Source organism: Helianthus annuus, chromosome 15 (assembly GCF_002127325.2).
Source record: "Helianthus annuus cultivar XRQ/B chromosome 15, HanXRQr2.0-SUNRISE, whole genome shotgun sequence".
Taxonomy (NCBI): Eukaryota; Viridiplantae; Streptophyta; class Magnoliopsida; order Asterales; family Asteraceae; genus Helianthus; species Helianthus annuus.
This window is the reverse complement of record NC_035447.2, coordinates 108,071,607-108,088,470: the sequence shown is the minus strand read 5'-3', so window position 1 is coordinate 108,088,470 and position 16,864 is coordinate 108,071,607.

Here is a 16,864-nt window from a genome sequence, read left to right as displayed (position 1 = left end):
TGGAGGAAGACACCGAGGTCCCCCTTATACTAGGGAGACCCTTCCTTGCCACCGCCCAAGCAGTGGTAGATATGAATGATGGGACACTCACCTTGAGGTACGGGGATGATGAAGTGAAATTCGGGGTTGGGAAGAGAATAGAGGACGACGACCCGGTCAATTACATGAAGGTTATTGATTCAAGCTTGGATGCTGCTCTCCGACGGTGTAACATGGGACGCCAGACATCCCACTCAGAAAACATATAACCTCGCATTGGGTCTAGCCAAGGACCCTTATAAACGTGGCGCACCACGGAGGCATTCCGCGGAACTATCCTTAATTAGTTTAATCTTTTAGTTTTAATTTGCAGAATAAAACACACTCATGGTGGTAATGGATGAAAAAGGGAACGAGAAAAATGGACCCATGCACGAAGAACAGAGCAACCCGACACAAATCTCCATCACAGAAGGCTCAACACGGGCCGTGCCCAACCAACACGGCCCCGTGCTGAGCCACCTGCAGAAAAACACCCAGTTCAGGTAACTGGACACGGGCCGTGTTCAGCGGACACGCCCCCGTGTCCATGCTTCTGTCTTAACTCTTTAATTTCTGTTACTGGCACCTGACCACGGGGCCGTGCCCGGTCACCACGGGGCCGTGTCCAGGAAGCCAGTAACATAAATATTTGCTTTTTAACCCACTTTTACACATTCTAATCAACCGAAAATATTATTTTTGGGACACATTGAGGACAATGTGTAATTTAAGTGTGGGGGGATGCTAAAACCTTGAATTTTGCAAATCCTAATTACAAGCCTTACACAAAACCCTATTGGAACCGCTAAACACCCCAAATTTTTTCAAAAACTTTTCGTTTTTTTTTTTTTTTACTATTTGCTTGTCTTGGTTTAATTTGGGAATAACAAGTTCAAAAAAGGTTATATTTTTACAAACTTACAACCGATAGCGTCGTGATAATAAAGAACCAATATAAGAAAATTACGAAACGGCATAACAAGTCTAGTTAAAAATTCGATTATATATACTTGATCACATTAAAAACCCATTCCCACAAAAGTGAGTTTTGAGCCTTTATTGAGCATACAAATATACATCTTTAGACTAAATGCTCATTTTTCGTTTCTTGTGTGAATAGCCGCTTGGTTCTTACAACTCTAGAACTTGCCACGACGATACATTCCCGGTCCTTACCAACTTAAACCCAAGTAAGTAAGTGATGGAGGCATTAGGACTAACCATATTTTTCTTTCTACACCATTAATTTTCATTTTTTTACCACCTACCCAAAATCCCCCTAGTTAGCCCCTTTGAGCCTAAACCTTTCATTTCATTACCCTAAAACCTTTTCACCCACCAAAAACCTTTTTATTTTTCACCCTTTATTTTAGTAACAAGCTCGGTTTTTCGTAAGCTCGCCATTTTATGTGACTTAAAAAAAATGATGAGGAAGTCAAAAACAAACAAAAGCTATATAAAAGCTTGTTTGTAGAAATACTTCAAAATAAAAAAGTCACTAAAAACAAGGTATGTCACGAAAACCGACGCTTTTTACGATTTTCGCCCTTTTACTAACCACTAACCCAACCACCCACCTTTAACCCAAGCCTAACCCTTCACCCAAAAAGTCCTCTTGATATTTACAAAGGTAAAAAGTTAAAAAGGAGGAGGATTGATTGCTTGGCAAGCCTATGGAAGGCGTAAGTTCCATGCCGCTCTCGAGTGATTCACTAAAAATTACACCTTCGGCCGAGTGTTGAGTGATCTCCCGTGAGGTATGTGAACTTGTATATAAATGGAATTTTAATAAGGCATGCTATGACCGAATAAGTAATTTATCTTATGAAACGTTCTAAATAAATCATAACGAATAGGATTGTAAATAAATAAAAATAAAACTTACAAAGATCTTGGATTCCCGACACTCTAGGACAAGCCAAAAACATTCTCTTCTACCCATTCCATTTGGGAGTGTAAGCCACATTTAAAGAGTTTTGCTTGAGGACAAGCAAAAGTTCAAGTGTGGGGGTATTTGATGTGTGTAAAATGCAACATATAAATCACATCAATTAAGGCATAAAACTAACCCTTTTTAAGTACTAATGTTGGAAAAAGAGTGTTTTTGTCTTTCTTTTGTATTTTCAGGATGAAATGAGCTCAAATTCACAAAAGAAGCAAAAAGACAACTAATTCTAGCATAAATACAAGAAAAGGAATAAAAGTAGACTGCCCGGACCCTCAACGGCATCCTCCAAGGCAAAGAAGAGAAAGCAGAAGACTGAACACGCCCCGTGTCCAGCGGACACGGGGCCGTGCCCAAGAAGCAGCATAAAAGACAAACCTATAGAAGCTTCCATTGCCCACCACGGGGCCGTGTCCAGCGGGCACGGGGGCGTGGTGAAAGTACAGCAGGCGCATTAATTGTAATTGCGAATTACAATTAATGAGGAGAGAGAGTGTCAGACGGGCACGGGGGCGTGTCCAGCGGACACGGGGCCGTGCCCAGCCTTCTGTTCAGCCTATAAATAGGAGTGCTTGGTTTCATTCCATCTCATCCCTTGGCACACCACCTCTCTCACACTTCATCCACCACCCACCACCACCATAATACCATCATCCACCACCATCATCCATTGTCCATCGTAGAGTGTGTGAGTCGTCTCGGGATCCAAGATTGATCGTAAGAGTTCTTGACAATCAAGGCCATGTTTGCCTAAGTCTCTTACATCACTTGGTGAAGACAAGTGTTTAGTATAATACTTTTTATTTTTAATCTTTTGCACTTTTTATTTGGTTTTGTATTAATGACTTTAATAACTAGTTACTTATGTTGAAGGTGATCTTTCCTTATCGTTTGTCCGTGGTGTCTTGGCGTTATTTTACTGTCTATATAAAATAAAAGATTTTCACCATTCATATCTCCACGGTCTATATGGAGGTATGTTGGCTACCTGGTCGGGGGTTAAGGGAACGGTTTGGTAAGGGTCTTGCCCTTGTTCAGCGTTTAGAGGTCCTGCTTGGGACCTGGGTCAAATTTAGTAGGATCTCCTTCAATGCCCATAGGTATTGGATGGCGGGGATCCAAACTCTTTGACCCCCTCATAAGTTAACTACTATTAAAACTATAACCCGGCTATTTAGGACTGTATCCCTGCTGACTCAGACTACTTAGCCGAGGGTAACGTCACCGCCGAAAGCGGGGCCTACCACAATTTGCATTAATAACTTAATTCATTATCTTTCAATAATCCGACCCTTTAGGATTGTATCCTTGCTGACTCAAACTACTGGGTTGAGGGTAACGTCGCCTTCAAAAGAGGGGCCTACTACAATAACTAAGATAATCTCTTAAACAAGTGCAAAAGTGCGAAAATAATCAAAGGTTACACTAATACACGTGTCGGCTCCAAGTGATTCATCTTGTCTATCTGTTTTTATGTGTTTCGATTCTGAGAACCGCAACCGCGTACTCTGATGACTCGTTGATTTTTATGTGTTTATGTGTGCTTTCTCTGTTTAAGTGTTTATATTTTGGGTATTATTCGATTTTGCTATAATTTCAATCGACACACATGACTCACCTTTGCTGTTCTATCTCGATTCGACATCCAGTTGTCGCAACTCTAGACGATATTATACTATGTTATGCTATACGACTAAGTTAGGCTAATACGATGCTACTCGATATACTATATGAACGACACGCGAGCTTTGAATGATAGGATCCTGAGGCAGTCAGAATGCTATATATGCTTATAGGGAAATTTCGTGACATTACTTGCTCTTGTGATTAAATGATTACGTGCTTTCGTGTTTATGTGCTTCTGTACTTACGTGCATCTGTGGTTTTGTGCATATGTGTTAACGTGATATGTGTTTCGACGTGATTCTAAGCTTTAGATAATAGTAGACGTGTGAGGTGAGATTCGATTCTGTTGTGTTGAGTCTCGTGACGATATCTGTTGCAGACCATGTCGTCATCCGGACAACGAACCCCACTTACCCGCCAGGAAAAGAGGGACAGACGTCTCGCTGCTATCATCTCCAAGCAAGTGGCGAAAGCCGTGAGTGAGGTGTATGAAAATGCCAGCAAAACGTCTGAAGAATCCCGAGCTGAAAACCCTAAGGACTCAAGCAAGGCTGCTTTCAGCTTCAAGCAGTTCAAAGCATGCGGACCAAAAGAGTTCACCGGCGAAGATGGTCCTACAGCCATGTTTCACTGGTTCGACTCAGTCGAAGTCACTCTGCGCCAGAGCGGATGTCCTAAACATCTCCGCACTCTCAACGCTACAGGCGTCTTCCAGTCCCGTGCTCTAGACTGGTGGACGGCCGAACGAAACAAGCGCGGAAATGATGCAGCTTACGAGCTAACATGGGAGGAATTGAAGGCAATTATGATCGACGAATTCTGCCCTCCTCATGAACGCCAAAAGCTGGAGGACGAATTCTGGGGAATCAAGCAAAAGGATGGAGACAACGCTGCTCTCACTGCTCGTTTCAAGCAGCTTAGCATCATCTGTCCTGATCAAGTCAAGACCTCGGATCAAGCCATCAAGAAGTACATTCGAGCCCTGCCTGACTGTGTAGCCGACTTTGTTCACGCCGCCAAGCCAGCAACGATCGAAGAAACCTACCTGCTAGCCGGTGAGATTAATGACAAGCGGGTAAAGTCTGGTTTCTGGGATAAGCAAACCAAGTCTCTGCACCAAGCCACTACAGCACCCACCGACTCATCTGCTCAAACCTCCAAGTCATCAAGAAGGAAGAAGAAGAACAACAACAGCTCCAGCAACAAGAGTTGTGCTGCCGCGACAAACGCCACTCCCCTACAAGCTGTACCAGCTCAACAGTAGCAGCACCCTCGCTCAGCTCCAGTGATCAATGCACCGCCAGCAAAGCGTGCATACACAGGCCCTCACCCACTCTGCCCGACATGCTCTTATCACCATCCAGTGGGTCTAGCTTGTCATTTTTGCGCTCACTGCAACCTGTACGGTCATTTCACTGCGAACTGTCGCTATGGTCCCCGTCAAGCCCCAGTTCAAGCTACTGTCAACCAAGCTCTACTCCCCGCCCCTCAAGGTCAACAAGCAGCTCCAGCACCTGCAGTCAATGCTCGAGTCTGCTTTGCATGTGGTGACCCTCACCACTTTGCAAACAGGTGCCCGAACAGGGTGGTTAAGCAAGAGTCCCAGCAGCAACAGCAACAACAGCAGCCTCAGCAACAGCAGCAAGCAGCCCATGCCCGAACCTTCAACATCAATGCCCGTCAGGCTCAGGCGGATAACAACGTGGTTAATGGTACGTTCCTTGTGAATGGTATTTATGCGTCATGTTTGTTTGATACTGGAGCCGATAACTGCTTTGTGTCGTTTGAATTCGAGAAGCTCCTTAGTCGTAAGCGCTCATATCTGTCCTCGTCATTCGAAGTCAAAGTCTCTACAGGAAGAACTATTGCCGTTAATTCAGTACTCCGTGATTGTACTCTCGAACTCAACAATCACATTTTCCCAATTGACCTTATTCCAATGCAACTCGGAAGCTTTGATGTCATAATAGGCATGGACTTTCTTCGCGAAAACCTTGCCGAAGTTGTATGCTTCGAGAAGATGATCCGATTCTCACTCGCGAATGGTGATTTATTGTGTGTGTACGGTGAAACAGCGTCGAAGGGCCTCAAGCTTATGTCATGTATTCAAGCCAGCAAGTATCTCCGTAAGGAATACCGAGCTTTCTTAGCCAACATCGTAGTAGCGGAGAAGGGAAAGAAAAGGAAAGTTGAAGTTGAAGATGTTCTAGTGGTTCGTGAATTTCCTCAGGTGTTCCCTGACGATCTTCCCGGACTACCACCAAGTCGTGATATCGACTTCCGCATCGACCTCATTCCTGGAGCTAACCCCGTTGCCAAAGCCCCTTATCGACTCGCTCCATCCGAAATGAGGGAACTCTCGAACCAACTCCGGGAATTACTCGAAAAAGGCTTTATTCGCCCAAGCACCTCTCCTTGGGGCGCGCCAGTCCTTTTCGTCAAAAAGAAGGACAGGTCGTTCCGGATGTGCATAGACTATCGGGAATTGAATAAGCTAACCATCAAGAACCAATACCCCTTACCCCGAATTGACGATTTGTTTGATCAGCTACAAGGTGCAGCATGCTTCTCTAAGATCGATCTACGTTCAGGATATCATCAGCTATGGATTCAAGAGGAAGACATTCCTAAAACCGCTTTCCGAACCCGTTATGGCCATTACAAATTTGTTGTTATGCCCTTTGGTCTAACAAACGCACCCGCGGTCTTTATGGACCTGATGAATCGCGTGTGTAAGCCTTATCTGGACCGTTTCGTCATCGTGTTCATCGAAGATGTCTTGATTTATTCCAAAACGAAAGTTGAACACGCGCAACATCTATGTTTGGTTCTCGAGTTACTCCAGGGGAACTAACTCTATGCCAAGTTCTCCAAGTGCGAATTCTGGTTGGAGGAGGTTCAATTTCTGGGTCACATAGTGAATAGTCGGGGTATCCATGTCGATCCTACGAAGATTGAAGCTGTCAAAAGCTGGATTACGCCTAAGAACCCGTCTGTAGTTCGTTTCTTTCTCGGACTAGCGGGCTATTATCGACGGTTCATTGAAGGATTCTCCAAGATCGCTGTGCCACTTACTGCTCTTACGCATAAGGACAAGCCTTTTGTGTGGGGAAACGCACAAGAGACTGCCTTTCAAACCCTCAAGCATATGCTGTGCAACGCACCGATTCTTACGTTGCCCGACGGAAGCGACGACTTCATTGTCTACTGTGATGCTTCTAACCTTGGTCTCGGCTGTGTTCTCATGCAGCGAGACAAGGTTATAGCCTACGCATCTCGTCAGCTCAAGATCCACGAGAAGAACTATACAACCCATGACCTCGAGCTAGGCGCGGTTGTCTTTGCATTGAAGATTTGGCGACACTACCTGTATGGCACTAGGTGTATAATCTACACTGATCACAGGAGTCTACAACACATCTTTAATCAGAGAGAGCTTAATATGCGTCAACGCCGATGGGTAGAACTTCTCAACGATTACGACTGTGAGATTCGTTATCACCTAGGCAAGGCGAATGTGGTTGCTAACGCACTCAGCAGAAAGAGTTATGTGCTCAGTATCCGAAACACTCAAGCCCAGCACAATCTCGAAACCCTTATTCGTGAAGCCCAACATGCTTGCTTTAACGAGCGCACATTGAAGAAAGAGAGGATCTATCACGATGGAGCTCAGTTAGTAAGCAACTCCGATGGGATATTCTATTATCTGGACCGAATTTGGATTCCTAAGCGGACCGATTTGCGAAAGATTATCATGAACGAAGCCCACAAATCCCGGTATTCTATTCATCCCGGCGCAGACAAAATGTACCAGGATCTTCGTTATAAGTACTGGTGGCCGGGCATGAAAAGGGATATCGCTCTATACGTTGGAAGTTGTTTAACTTGCGCAAGAGTCAAGGCTGAACATCAAAGACCTTCTGGCTTAGTCGAACAACCGCCGATACCTATATTGAAGTGGGAGAGTATAGCTATGGATTTCATAACGAAACTCCCGCCCACGCCATCAGGTCACGACAGTATTTGGGTTATAGTTGATCGTCTAACGAAATCAGCCCACTTTTTGCCGATAAGAGAAGACTACAAGGTGGAACGACTAGCCCAAATCTACACCGACGAGATCATTCGTAATCATGGTACGCCTCGTGACATCATTTCAGATCGTGACCCTCGGTTCACTTCGCGATTGTGGGAAACGTTTCAAGCGGCCCTTGGTACGTCGCTTAATCTGAGTACTGCATTCCATCCTCAAACCGACTGAAAGAATGATCCGTACTCTTGAAGACATGCTCCGAGCGTGTGTCATAGATTTTGGTGGAAGTTGGAACAAGCACCTGCCATTGGTAGAATTCTCGTACAATAACAGCTATCATGCCAGCATTCAAATGGCACCTTTCGAGGCTTTGTATGGTAGAAGATGTCGATCGCCTATTGTGTGGCACGAGATCGATCACTCGTAACTAACCGGTCCCGAGATTCTACAAGAAACGATTGACAAAATCCACCAGATTCGAGACAATTTGGTAAAAGCTCGGAATAGACAGAAAAGTTACGCCGATAAAAGACGCAAGCCCCTTGAATTTGAAGTTGGTGATTGCGTACTTCTAAAGGTATCACCTTGGAAGGGTGTAGTCCGATTCGGCAAGAAAGGGAAACTAGCGCCTCGATATGTTGGACCTTTCAGGATTCTGGAAAGGATCGGAAAAGTCGCCTACAGACTCGAATTACCGGAGGAACTCAGTAACGTCCACCCGACTTTCCACGTCTCTAACCTCCGAAAATGCCTTGCTGATCATGATCTAATCGTACCGCTCGACGATCTTCAGGTCAACGAAACGTTACACTTCGTGGAAAAGCCTATCGAAATCATGGATCGCCAAACCAAGCAACTCAGGCGCTCTCGCATCCCGATCGTGAAGGTCCGATGGGAAGGCAAACGAGGCGCTGAGTTCACTTGGGAACTCGAAAGCGACATGAAGGCCAAGTACCCGCAGTTGTTTAAATAAATAGATCTAAAGCATCAAATTGGTAAATCACGGCGTTGTGTAGCCTTCGAGCCTAATTTCGAGACGAAATTCCCTAAACAAGGGGAGGCTGTAACACCCCGTGTTTTCGAATGTCAAAGTCAAAGTCCAAGTCAACTTTGACTTTCTTTGACTGTAGATAGTCTATTTTATGTTTTAGTTGTATTATGTGGAGTAAGTGTTGTAATCAGCAAGAACCGAAGTAATCGAATGTGTTAACGCGAACCGATTTACGACTGTGAATAATAGGAAGTAACAATGCGATAAAGTTAATCAATCAATAATCAAGTTAATCGAATCATCAATCAAAACTCGAGACTCGAATTATGCGAATTTTAGTATTGTTATACGTGTGTGTGTGCCTTATGTGCTACTTGTGCGTGTTTACTTTATGTTTGGTGTGGTATTCAAGCGAATCAATCGAAAATCGAATCGAAACTCGAAAAGCAATCGAACCCGACATCGAAACGTGACCTATAGAAGATTGTATGTTAGATATAGTGGTTGGGATTAAAAGTAATTTGACTAGGAACCCTATCGTATTCGTATCATCGTCCATTGAACTCGAAACATCGAAAATCGTCACGAAATACTCAAAGTGTGTCGCGGATCGAACAGGAAGCATCCTGATCGAACAGGCCAGCCGATCGGCTAGCATCTTGCCAGCCAATCGAGCAGCCCACTCGATCGGAGCTCCTGGCCGATCGGCTGCCACTTTCCTCTTTTGGAAGCCTATAAATAGGGCTGTCCTTGTCTTCACTTTTGGAAAGTTCTGACCGGCCAGCTCCTATTCTTCATCTTTTCTCAGATTTCACTCAATCCCGGTAAGTTTTAACTCTAAATCTTGTACGTTCTTGATCATTACTTGGTTCTACACCTTTCTATCTTTCAAAACTTAGATTCTAACCGTGAAATCACCAAGATCTAAGTGTTCTTGAGTAATGTCATCATAGTGTTCTTCAAGAACACCAAACTTTGACCTCATTCAACCATGAATAGCTTAGATCTAACCGATTTCCACATAAACAAGTTAAGATCTATCAAAGATCTAAACATCCACAAGTTGTGAAGGATTGAAAGAAGGAATCCCAACTTTCTTTCAACTCTTTTACACTCGATGCCTTCAAACCGATAGAAACGGAGCTCGAACCGGTTAACTAATCATTCTAACAGTTAAAGAGGTTCAAGATTCGGATTCTATCTATGAGGTTCACCAACGAGGGGTTAAACTCTAAGCCGACGTTCCGAACCGCCCAACGGACTACCTAGGTGATTCCTGTCCGAGCCGGAGAGACGGGTAAGAATGAAGGTATCATAGTTCAACTCGTTATCAAACTACCTCGATAAAATGACAAGTAACCAAACGACCAAGTGTTAGACGAAAGGCCGACCAGGTCAGACTTGTTGGACTAACGGCTAGGCTGATCGAACAGCCCAGCCGATCGGACACACCAGCCGATCGACCGGGCCAGCCGATCGGCTAGCACATGGCGTCTCACTTTTCCAAACTTTTGAGGTATAGTATTGACGAAGTAGTGTTCGATCGAATATGTCACTCGGTTGGTGAACATTACTGTTCGGATCATGAGATACTATGCTTCAACACTTAATCGTTTTCACAACTCGTTCGTAGTAGGGAATGCCAGCCGATCGAACAGACTGTTCGATCTAGTGACATTCAGTTGAGGACTAATTCTGAGGTTCCTAGCCGATCGAGTGAGCTAGCCGATCGAACGAACCGTTCGATCGATTGACTTGAAAGGTAGGAACACTTCAGTGTTCTCAAATACTGCAACGAAAACTTCAAAAGTTCAAATCCTCAAACACAAACACACCAGAGGAAGAAACAATCCACTCGAATGGCCCAGCCGATCGAGCCTACTGGCCGATGGAACAGGACTGTCCAACCGGACATACCAGCCGACCGAACAGCCCGTTCGATCGAACCTGTCGTTCGATCGACCAGCCCATTCGATCCATTCGCACTTGTTTACTTTTCCGCATTACTTATCGTTATGCTATCGAACTATTCAGGCTAACCCTACTCTCAGCGCTCCCTTCAATCCATAATCAATCACTGTGAGTATACTCGATCCCTTTTTTGCTTTTAGCACTTTTGGGTGTTACATACGTTACCTATCAAATCACAATCAAACACAAACTATTTGAACGCTAACTATTTGCATGTGCTACTTGACTAAATGAATGTTGTTTATTATGTTTACACGTGGAGTGCTATCTACCTGCCTTAGCAACATAGTAGTATAGTTTGGACTCAGCACCCGTTCACACGGGGGTTGTTAAGGACAATTACTTGCATGGATTACGGTGGTAATCATGTATTGCGAACCGTCTCGGACGGTCAACCCGCAGTCGTAGGTACCGATGGTCCCATGTCGATAATTAACATGCATCGTTTTCCTCTGTGTACGTGTCTAGTTATGCGTAAACTATTCGAACTCTATATGCTATTATCAAACTTGTGTGCTCACCTTTACATTTTATGTATTGACTTTATTTTAACGTATGTGACAGGTGCTTAAGTTGCTAGGATGCTTAGGCGCGTGGTGATGAAATCGAGGCTAGGGAGTCTAGAAATAATAAACAATTGTCTGTAATAATAATTGAATCTGAGTTGTCGGAACGGAATTATTTGCCTAGTTGCTTTCTATGATAACTTGTTTATTTATTTGGGATACGGTATGGGACGTATCATTTAACTGAATTTGTAATAATAGTTGTTGTGGAAACTTCTGGACAATCTGTTTCGCTCAGTGCCGCGCCCCGATGATTCCGCCATCGGTTGGGGTGTGACACCGTGTCCACCCAACACGACCCCGTGCTGCACAATCTGCAGAAATCGCCCAGTTCAGGTAACTGAACACGGGCCGTGTTCACTGAACACGCCCCCGTGTCCAGGCTTCTGTTCCTCTTTATTAAATATTGTCACTGGCACCTGAACACGGGACCGTGTCCAGAGTGCCAGTAACATAAAATTTTGCTTCTAACACCCTTTTACACATTCAATCAACCTAAAAACTTATTTTTGGGACACATTGAGGACAATGTGTAATTTAAGTGTGGGGGGGGGGATGCTAAAACTTTGAATCTTGCAAGTCCTAATTAACAAGCCTTACACAAAACTCTATTGGAACCGCTAATCACCCCAATTTTTTTCAAAAAAAATAAAAAATTTTACTTGTCTAAGTTTAAGTTGGGAATTTCAAGTTCTAACAAGGTTATATTTTTACAAGTTTACAACCGATAGCGTCGTGATAAAAAGAACCAACATAAGAAAATTATGAAACGGCATGACAAACTTAGTTAAAATTTGATTATATATACTTGATCACATAAAAACCCATTCCCACAAAAGTGAGTTTTGAGCCTTTATTGAGCATACAAATACATATCTTTACACTAAATGCTCATTTTTCGTTTCTTGTGTGAATAGCCACTTGGTTCGTACGACTCTAGAACTTGCCACGACAATGCATTCCCGGTTCTTACCAACTTAAACCCAAGTAAGTAAATGATGGAGGCATTAGAACTAACCATTTTTTCCTTCTACACCATTATTTTTCATTTTTTTTACCACCTACCCAAAATCCCCCTAGTTAACCCCTTTGAGGCTAAACCTTTTCATTTCTTAACCCAAAACAATCACCCTTTTTACCCACCTAAACCTTTTTATTTTAACCATTTCTTTTAGTAACAAAGCTCGGTTTTTCTTATGACTTTTCAAAAATAAAAATAAAAAAAAAGTGATGAAACCAAATAAACAAACAAGTTCATCAAAATTAACCTTGTTTGAAAGAAATGGTTCATCAAAATAAAAAATTAAAATTGTGAAAAATAAAAAGTCTCTAAAACCGATGCTTTTTACGCTTTTCGCCCTTTTACTAACCACTAACCCAACCACCCACCTTTAGACCAAGCCTAACCCTTCACCCAAAAAGTCCTCTTGATATTTAAAAATGTATATAGTTAAAAGGAGGATGATTGATTGCTTGGCAAGCCTATGGTAGGAGTAAGTTCCATGCCGCTCTCGAGTGATTCACTAAAAATACACCTTCGGCCGAGTGTTGAGTGATCCCCTGTGAGGTATGTGAACTTGTATATAAATGGAATTTTAAAAAGGCATGTTATGCCCTAATAAGTAATTTATCTTATGAAACGTTTTTAATAAATCATGACGAATAGGATTGTAAATAAATAAAAATAAAACTTAAATAAGGAATCTTAGAAATCCCGACACTCTATGACAAGTCCAAAAACCTTCTCTTCTATCCATTCTATTTGGGAGTGAAAAAAGCCACATTATAAAGAGTTTTGCTTGAGGACAAGCAAAGATTCAAGTGTGGGGGTATTTGATGTGCACAAAATGCAACATATAAATTACATCAATTGTGGCATAAAACTAACCCTTTTTTTAGTACTAATGTTGGAAAAAGTGTGCTTTTGTCTTCCTTTTGTATTTTCAGGAATAAATGAGCTTAAATGAACAAAAGAAAAAAAAATACAGCTAAATCTAACATAAATACAAGAAAAGGAACAGACGTGGCATGCCCGACCTCCCGACAGCATCTTCCCAAAGCAAAAAAAAAGAAGACAAAAGACTGAACACGCCCCGTGCTCAGTGAGCACGGGGGCGTGCCCAAGTGTCAGCAGAAAAGACAGTGATAGAAGCTTCTATTGCCCACCACGGGGTCGTGCTCAGCGGACACGGGGGCGTGGTCAACTGTTGCAGACACATTTAAGAAATTGTGAATTGCAATTAATGAAGAGAAAGAGTCGGATGGACACGGGGCCGTGCCCAGGCTTCTGTTCAGCCTATAAATAGGAGTGCTTGGAGCTCTTGCAACTCATCCCTTGGCACACTATCTCTCTCACACTTCACCCACCACCCACCACCATCACAACACCAGAATCCACCACCATCACAACACCAGAATCCACCACCATCATCCATTGTCCATAATAGAGTGTGTGAGTCGTCTCGGGATCCAAGATTGATCGTAAGAGTTCTTGACAATCAAAGGCCATGTTTGCCTAAGTCTCTTACATCACTTGGTGAAGACAAGTGTTTAGTGTAATACTTTTTATTTTTAATCTTTTGCACTTTTTAATTGGTTTTGTATTAATGACTTTAATTACTAGTTTCTTATGTTGAAGGTGATTCTTCCTTATCGTTTGTCCGTGGTGTCTTGGCATTATTTTACTGTCTATATAAAATAAAAGATTTTCACCATTCATATCTCCACGGTCTATATGGAGGTATGTTGGCTACCTGATCGGGGGTTAAGGGAACGGTTTGGTAAGAGTCTTGCCATTGTTCAGTGTATAGATCCTGCAAAGGACCTGGGTCAAATTTAGTAGGACCTCCTTCAATACCCAACGGTATTGGATGGCGGGGGTCCAAACTCTTTGATCCCCTCATAAGTTAAACTGCTATTAAAACATTAACCCGGCTACTTAGGACTGTATCCCTGCTGACTCAGAGTAGTTAGCCGAGGGTAACGTCGCCTTCAAAAGAGGGGCCTACCATATTATGCATTAATAACTTAATTAATTATCTTTCAATAATCCGACCCTTTAGGATTGTATCCTTTCTAACTCAAACTACTGGGTTGAGGGTAACGTTACCTTCAAAAGAGGGGTCTACTACAATAACTAAGATAATCTCTTAAACAAGTGCAAATGTGTGAAAATAATCAAAGGTTACACTACATACGAGACGGATCCAAGTGATTCATCTTGTCTATCTGTTTTTACTTTTATTTTCTTTTTCAGCATTTTAGTTAGTTTTATTTTTCTAGTTTAAAAATCTTTTTCTAACATTTTGAGTTGATTAGACGTTGAGGATAAACCGGTACTAAAAGCTCTTGTGTCCTTGGACGACCTCGGTATCTTACCAACACTATACTACGTCCACGATGGGTGCACTTGCCCATATGTGTGTTTAGTGTTACTGAGTAACGTGTTTATAAATTTAAAACTTGGCAAAAAAGTGTAAAAAGGGCTTAAAATATACACCTAAATTATATTACACCTAACGCACATCAGTGCCCAGCCGATCGGGTTGCCGGCCGATCGAACGACCGTCCGATCGACCGACCTGGAAGGTAAAGGTACTTCAATGTTTTCAAATGCTACAACAAAAACTTCAAAATTCAAACCATCATACACAAACACATCCTTCCTAAAGGAAGAAACAATCCACTCGAACGAACCGCCCGAACGGACCGCCGTCCGAACGGTCAGTCACTCATATGATCAGCTGTCCGATCGGACTACCGTCCGATCGACCAGCTGTCCGACCCACCAACACTTATTCTCGTTTTACGCGTCACTTATCGTTATGCTATCGAACTATTCAGGCTAATCTTACTCTCAAGCGCTCCCTTCAATCCATCCAACCGCTGTGAGTATACTCGATCCCTTTTTGCTTTATTCACTTTTGGGTGTTACATACGTTACTTATACAAAATCACAATCGAACACACTACGCAATACTTTAAACGCTAACTGTTACCGCATGTATTACGTGACTTAATGAATGCTTATTTGTTATGTTTACACATGGAATGTTGTCTACCTGCCTTAACGGCGATAGTACTATTATTTTGGACTCAGCACCCATTCACTCAGGGGTTGTTAATGACAATTACTTGCATGGATTACAGTGGTGATCATGTTTTGCGAACTGCCTTGGGCAGTCAACCCGCAGTCATTGGTATCGATAGGTTCATGTCGATAATTAACATGCTTCGTTTTCCTCTGTGTACATGCTGGTTATGCGTAAACTATTTCGAACTCTATATGCTATTATCAAACTTGTATGATCACCTTTACACTATGTGTATTGACTTTTACTTTAACGTATGTGACAGGTAATTAGGACGCTTATCTGCTAGGAAAGCGAGGCCACAATAAGTTTCTAGAGGCCAACAAATAGTTGTCTGTACTAATGTAATCAGGAGTCTCTAGAAGCAGATAAACAATTGGGCTATTTGAAAATCTGAGTTGTCGAAATAGAACTATTTGCCTAGATTTTGTCTGTAATAATTTGTTTACCTTTTGAGACATGGTATGGGACATGTTACTTTAAATTGATTAGTAATGATAATTGTTATGGAAACTTCTGGACAATCTGTTTCGCTCAGTGCCATGCCCCGATGATTCCGCCATCGGTTGGGGTGTGACAGATTGGTATCAGAGCCATAATTATAGGGAATTAGGCAAGACTCGACCTAGTCGGGGTCGATGTCTGAGAGACCTTGTCTATAGTTAGGTCCCAATAGACCGACTCGTGCATGTCCATTAGGGATTATGTATGAGCTTACCGCTAATCTTTGCCATTCTCATCTATACTGCACTCGATTTTTCAAATAAAGACAAGCGATTAAGTCGAGATTAGGTGTGAAAACCGCAAACTCTCGACTAAAACCTGCTTGATCGACCCGCATTTTTCTTACCAATGGAGAGAATTGTACCAAACCAGGAGTGAAATCCATATTTTGACAAATAATCTCCTCTATTTTATTAAAATCAAAGGGAAGTTGTCAAGCCAGGGGTGAAACCCTAACCTTGACGGCTTATCCATGGTTTTTACAAAACTCTCACCAAAGTCTCGACGGACTCCAACGACCTGAACTCACAGTATGACAAGGGGGATGTGCGCCGGATGCCCAAGAATCGAGGCAGAGGCCCAATCCTGAAAGTCAAATGTGAATGACAAATCTTTGAGAATAGTCGAATCGCTTTGGGTAGTCAACGTCTAATAGCCGCAGACGATCCACTTCTCGATTTTTATGTGTTTCGATTTTGAGCACGCAACTGCTGACTCTGATGACTCGTTGATTTTATGTGTTTATATGTGGTTAACTGTTTATGTGTTTAAAATTTTGAGACTTATTCGATTTTTTTGCTCTCACTACGATCGACACACACAACCCGCATTGCTCCTCTATCTCAAAACGTTAACAAATCGTTACTACCATGAGGAAACGCCGTACGCTAAGATGCTCGCTATACTATACGCTTATACCATACTGATCGCTATAATTAAACGCGATCGCTATAATCGAACAATCGCGAGCATTGAATGATAGGTTTTTGTATTCTGACTGCATCTGATGACTAAATGCGTAAGTGCTTCTGTGTTTCTGTGCTTCTGTGACCTACGTGCTTAGGTGCTTATGTGCTTATGTGTTCCTATGTGAATCTGTGATTTCATGCCTATGTG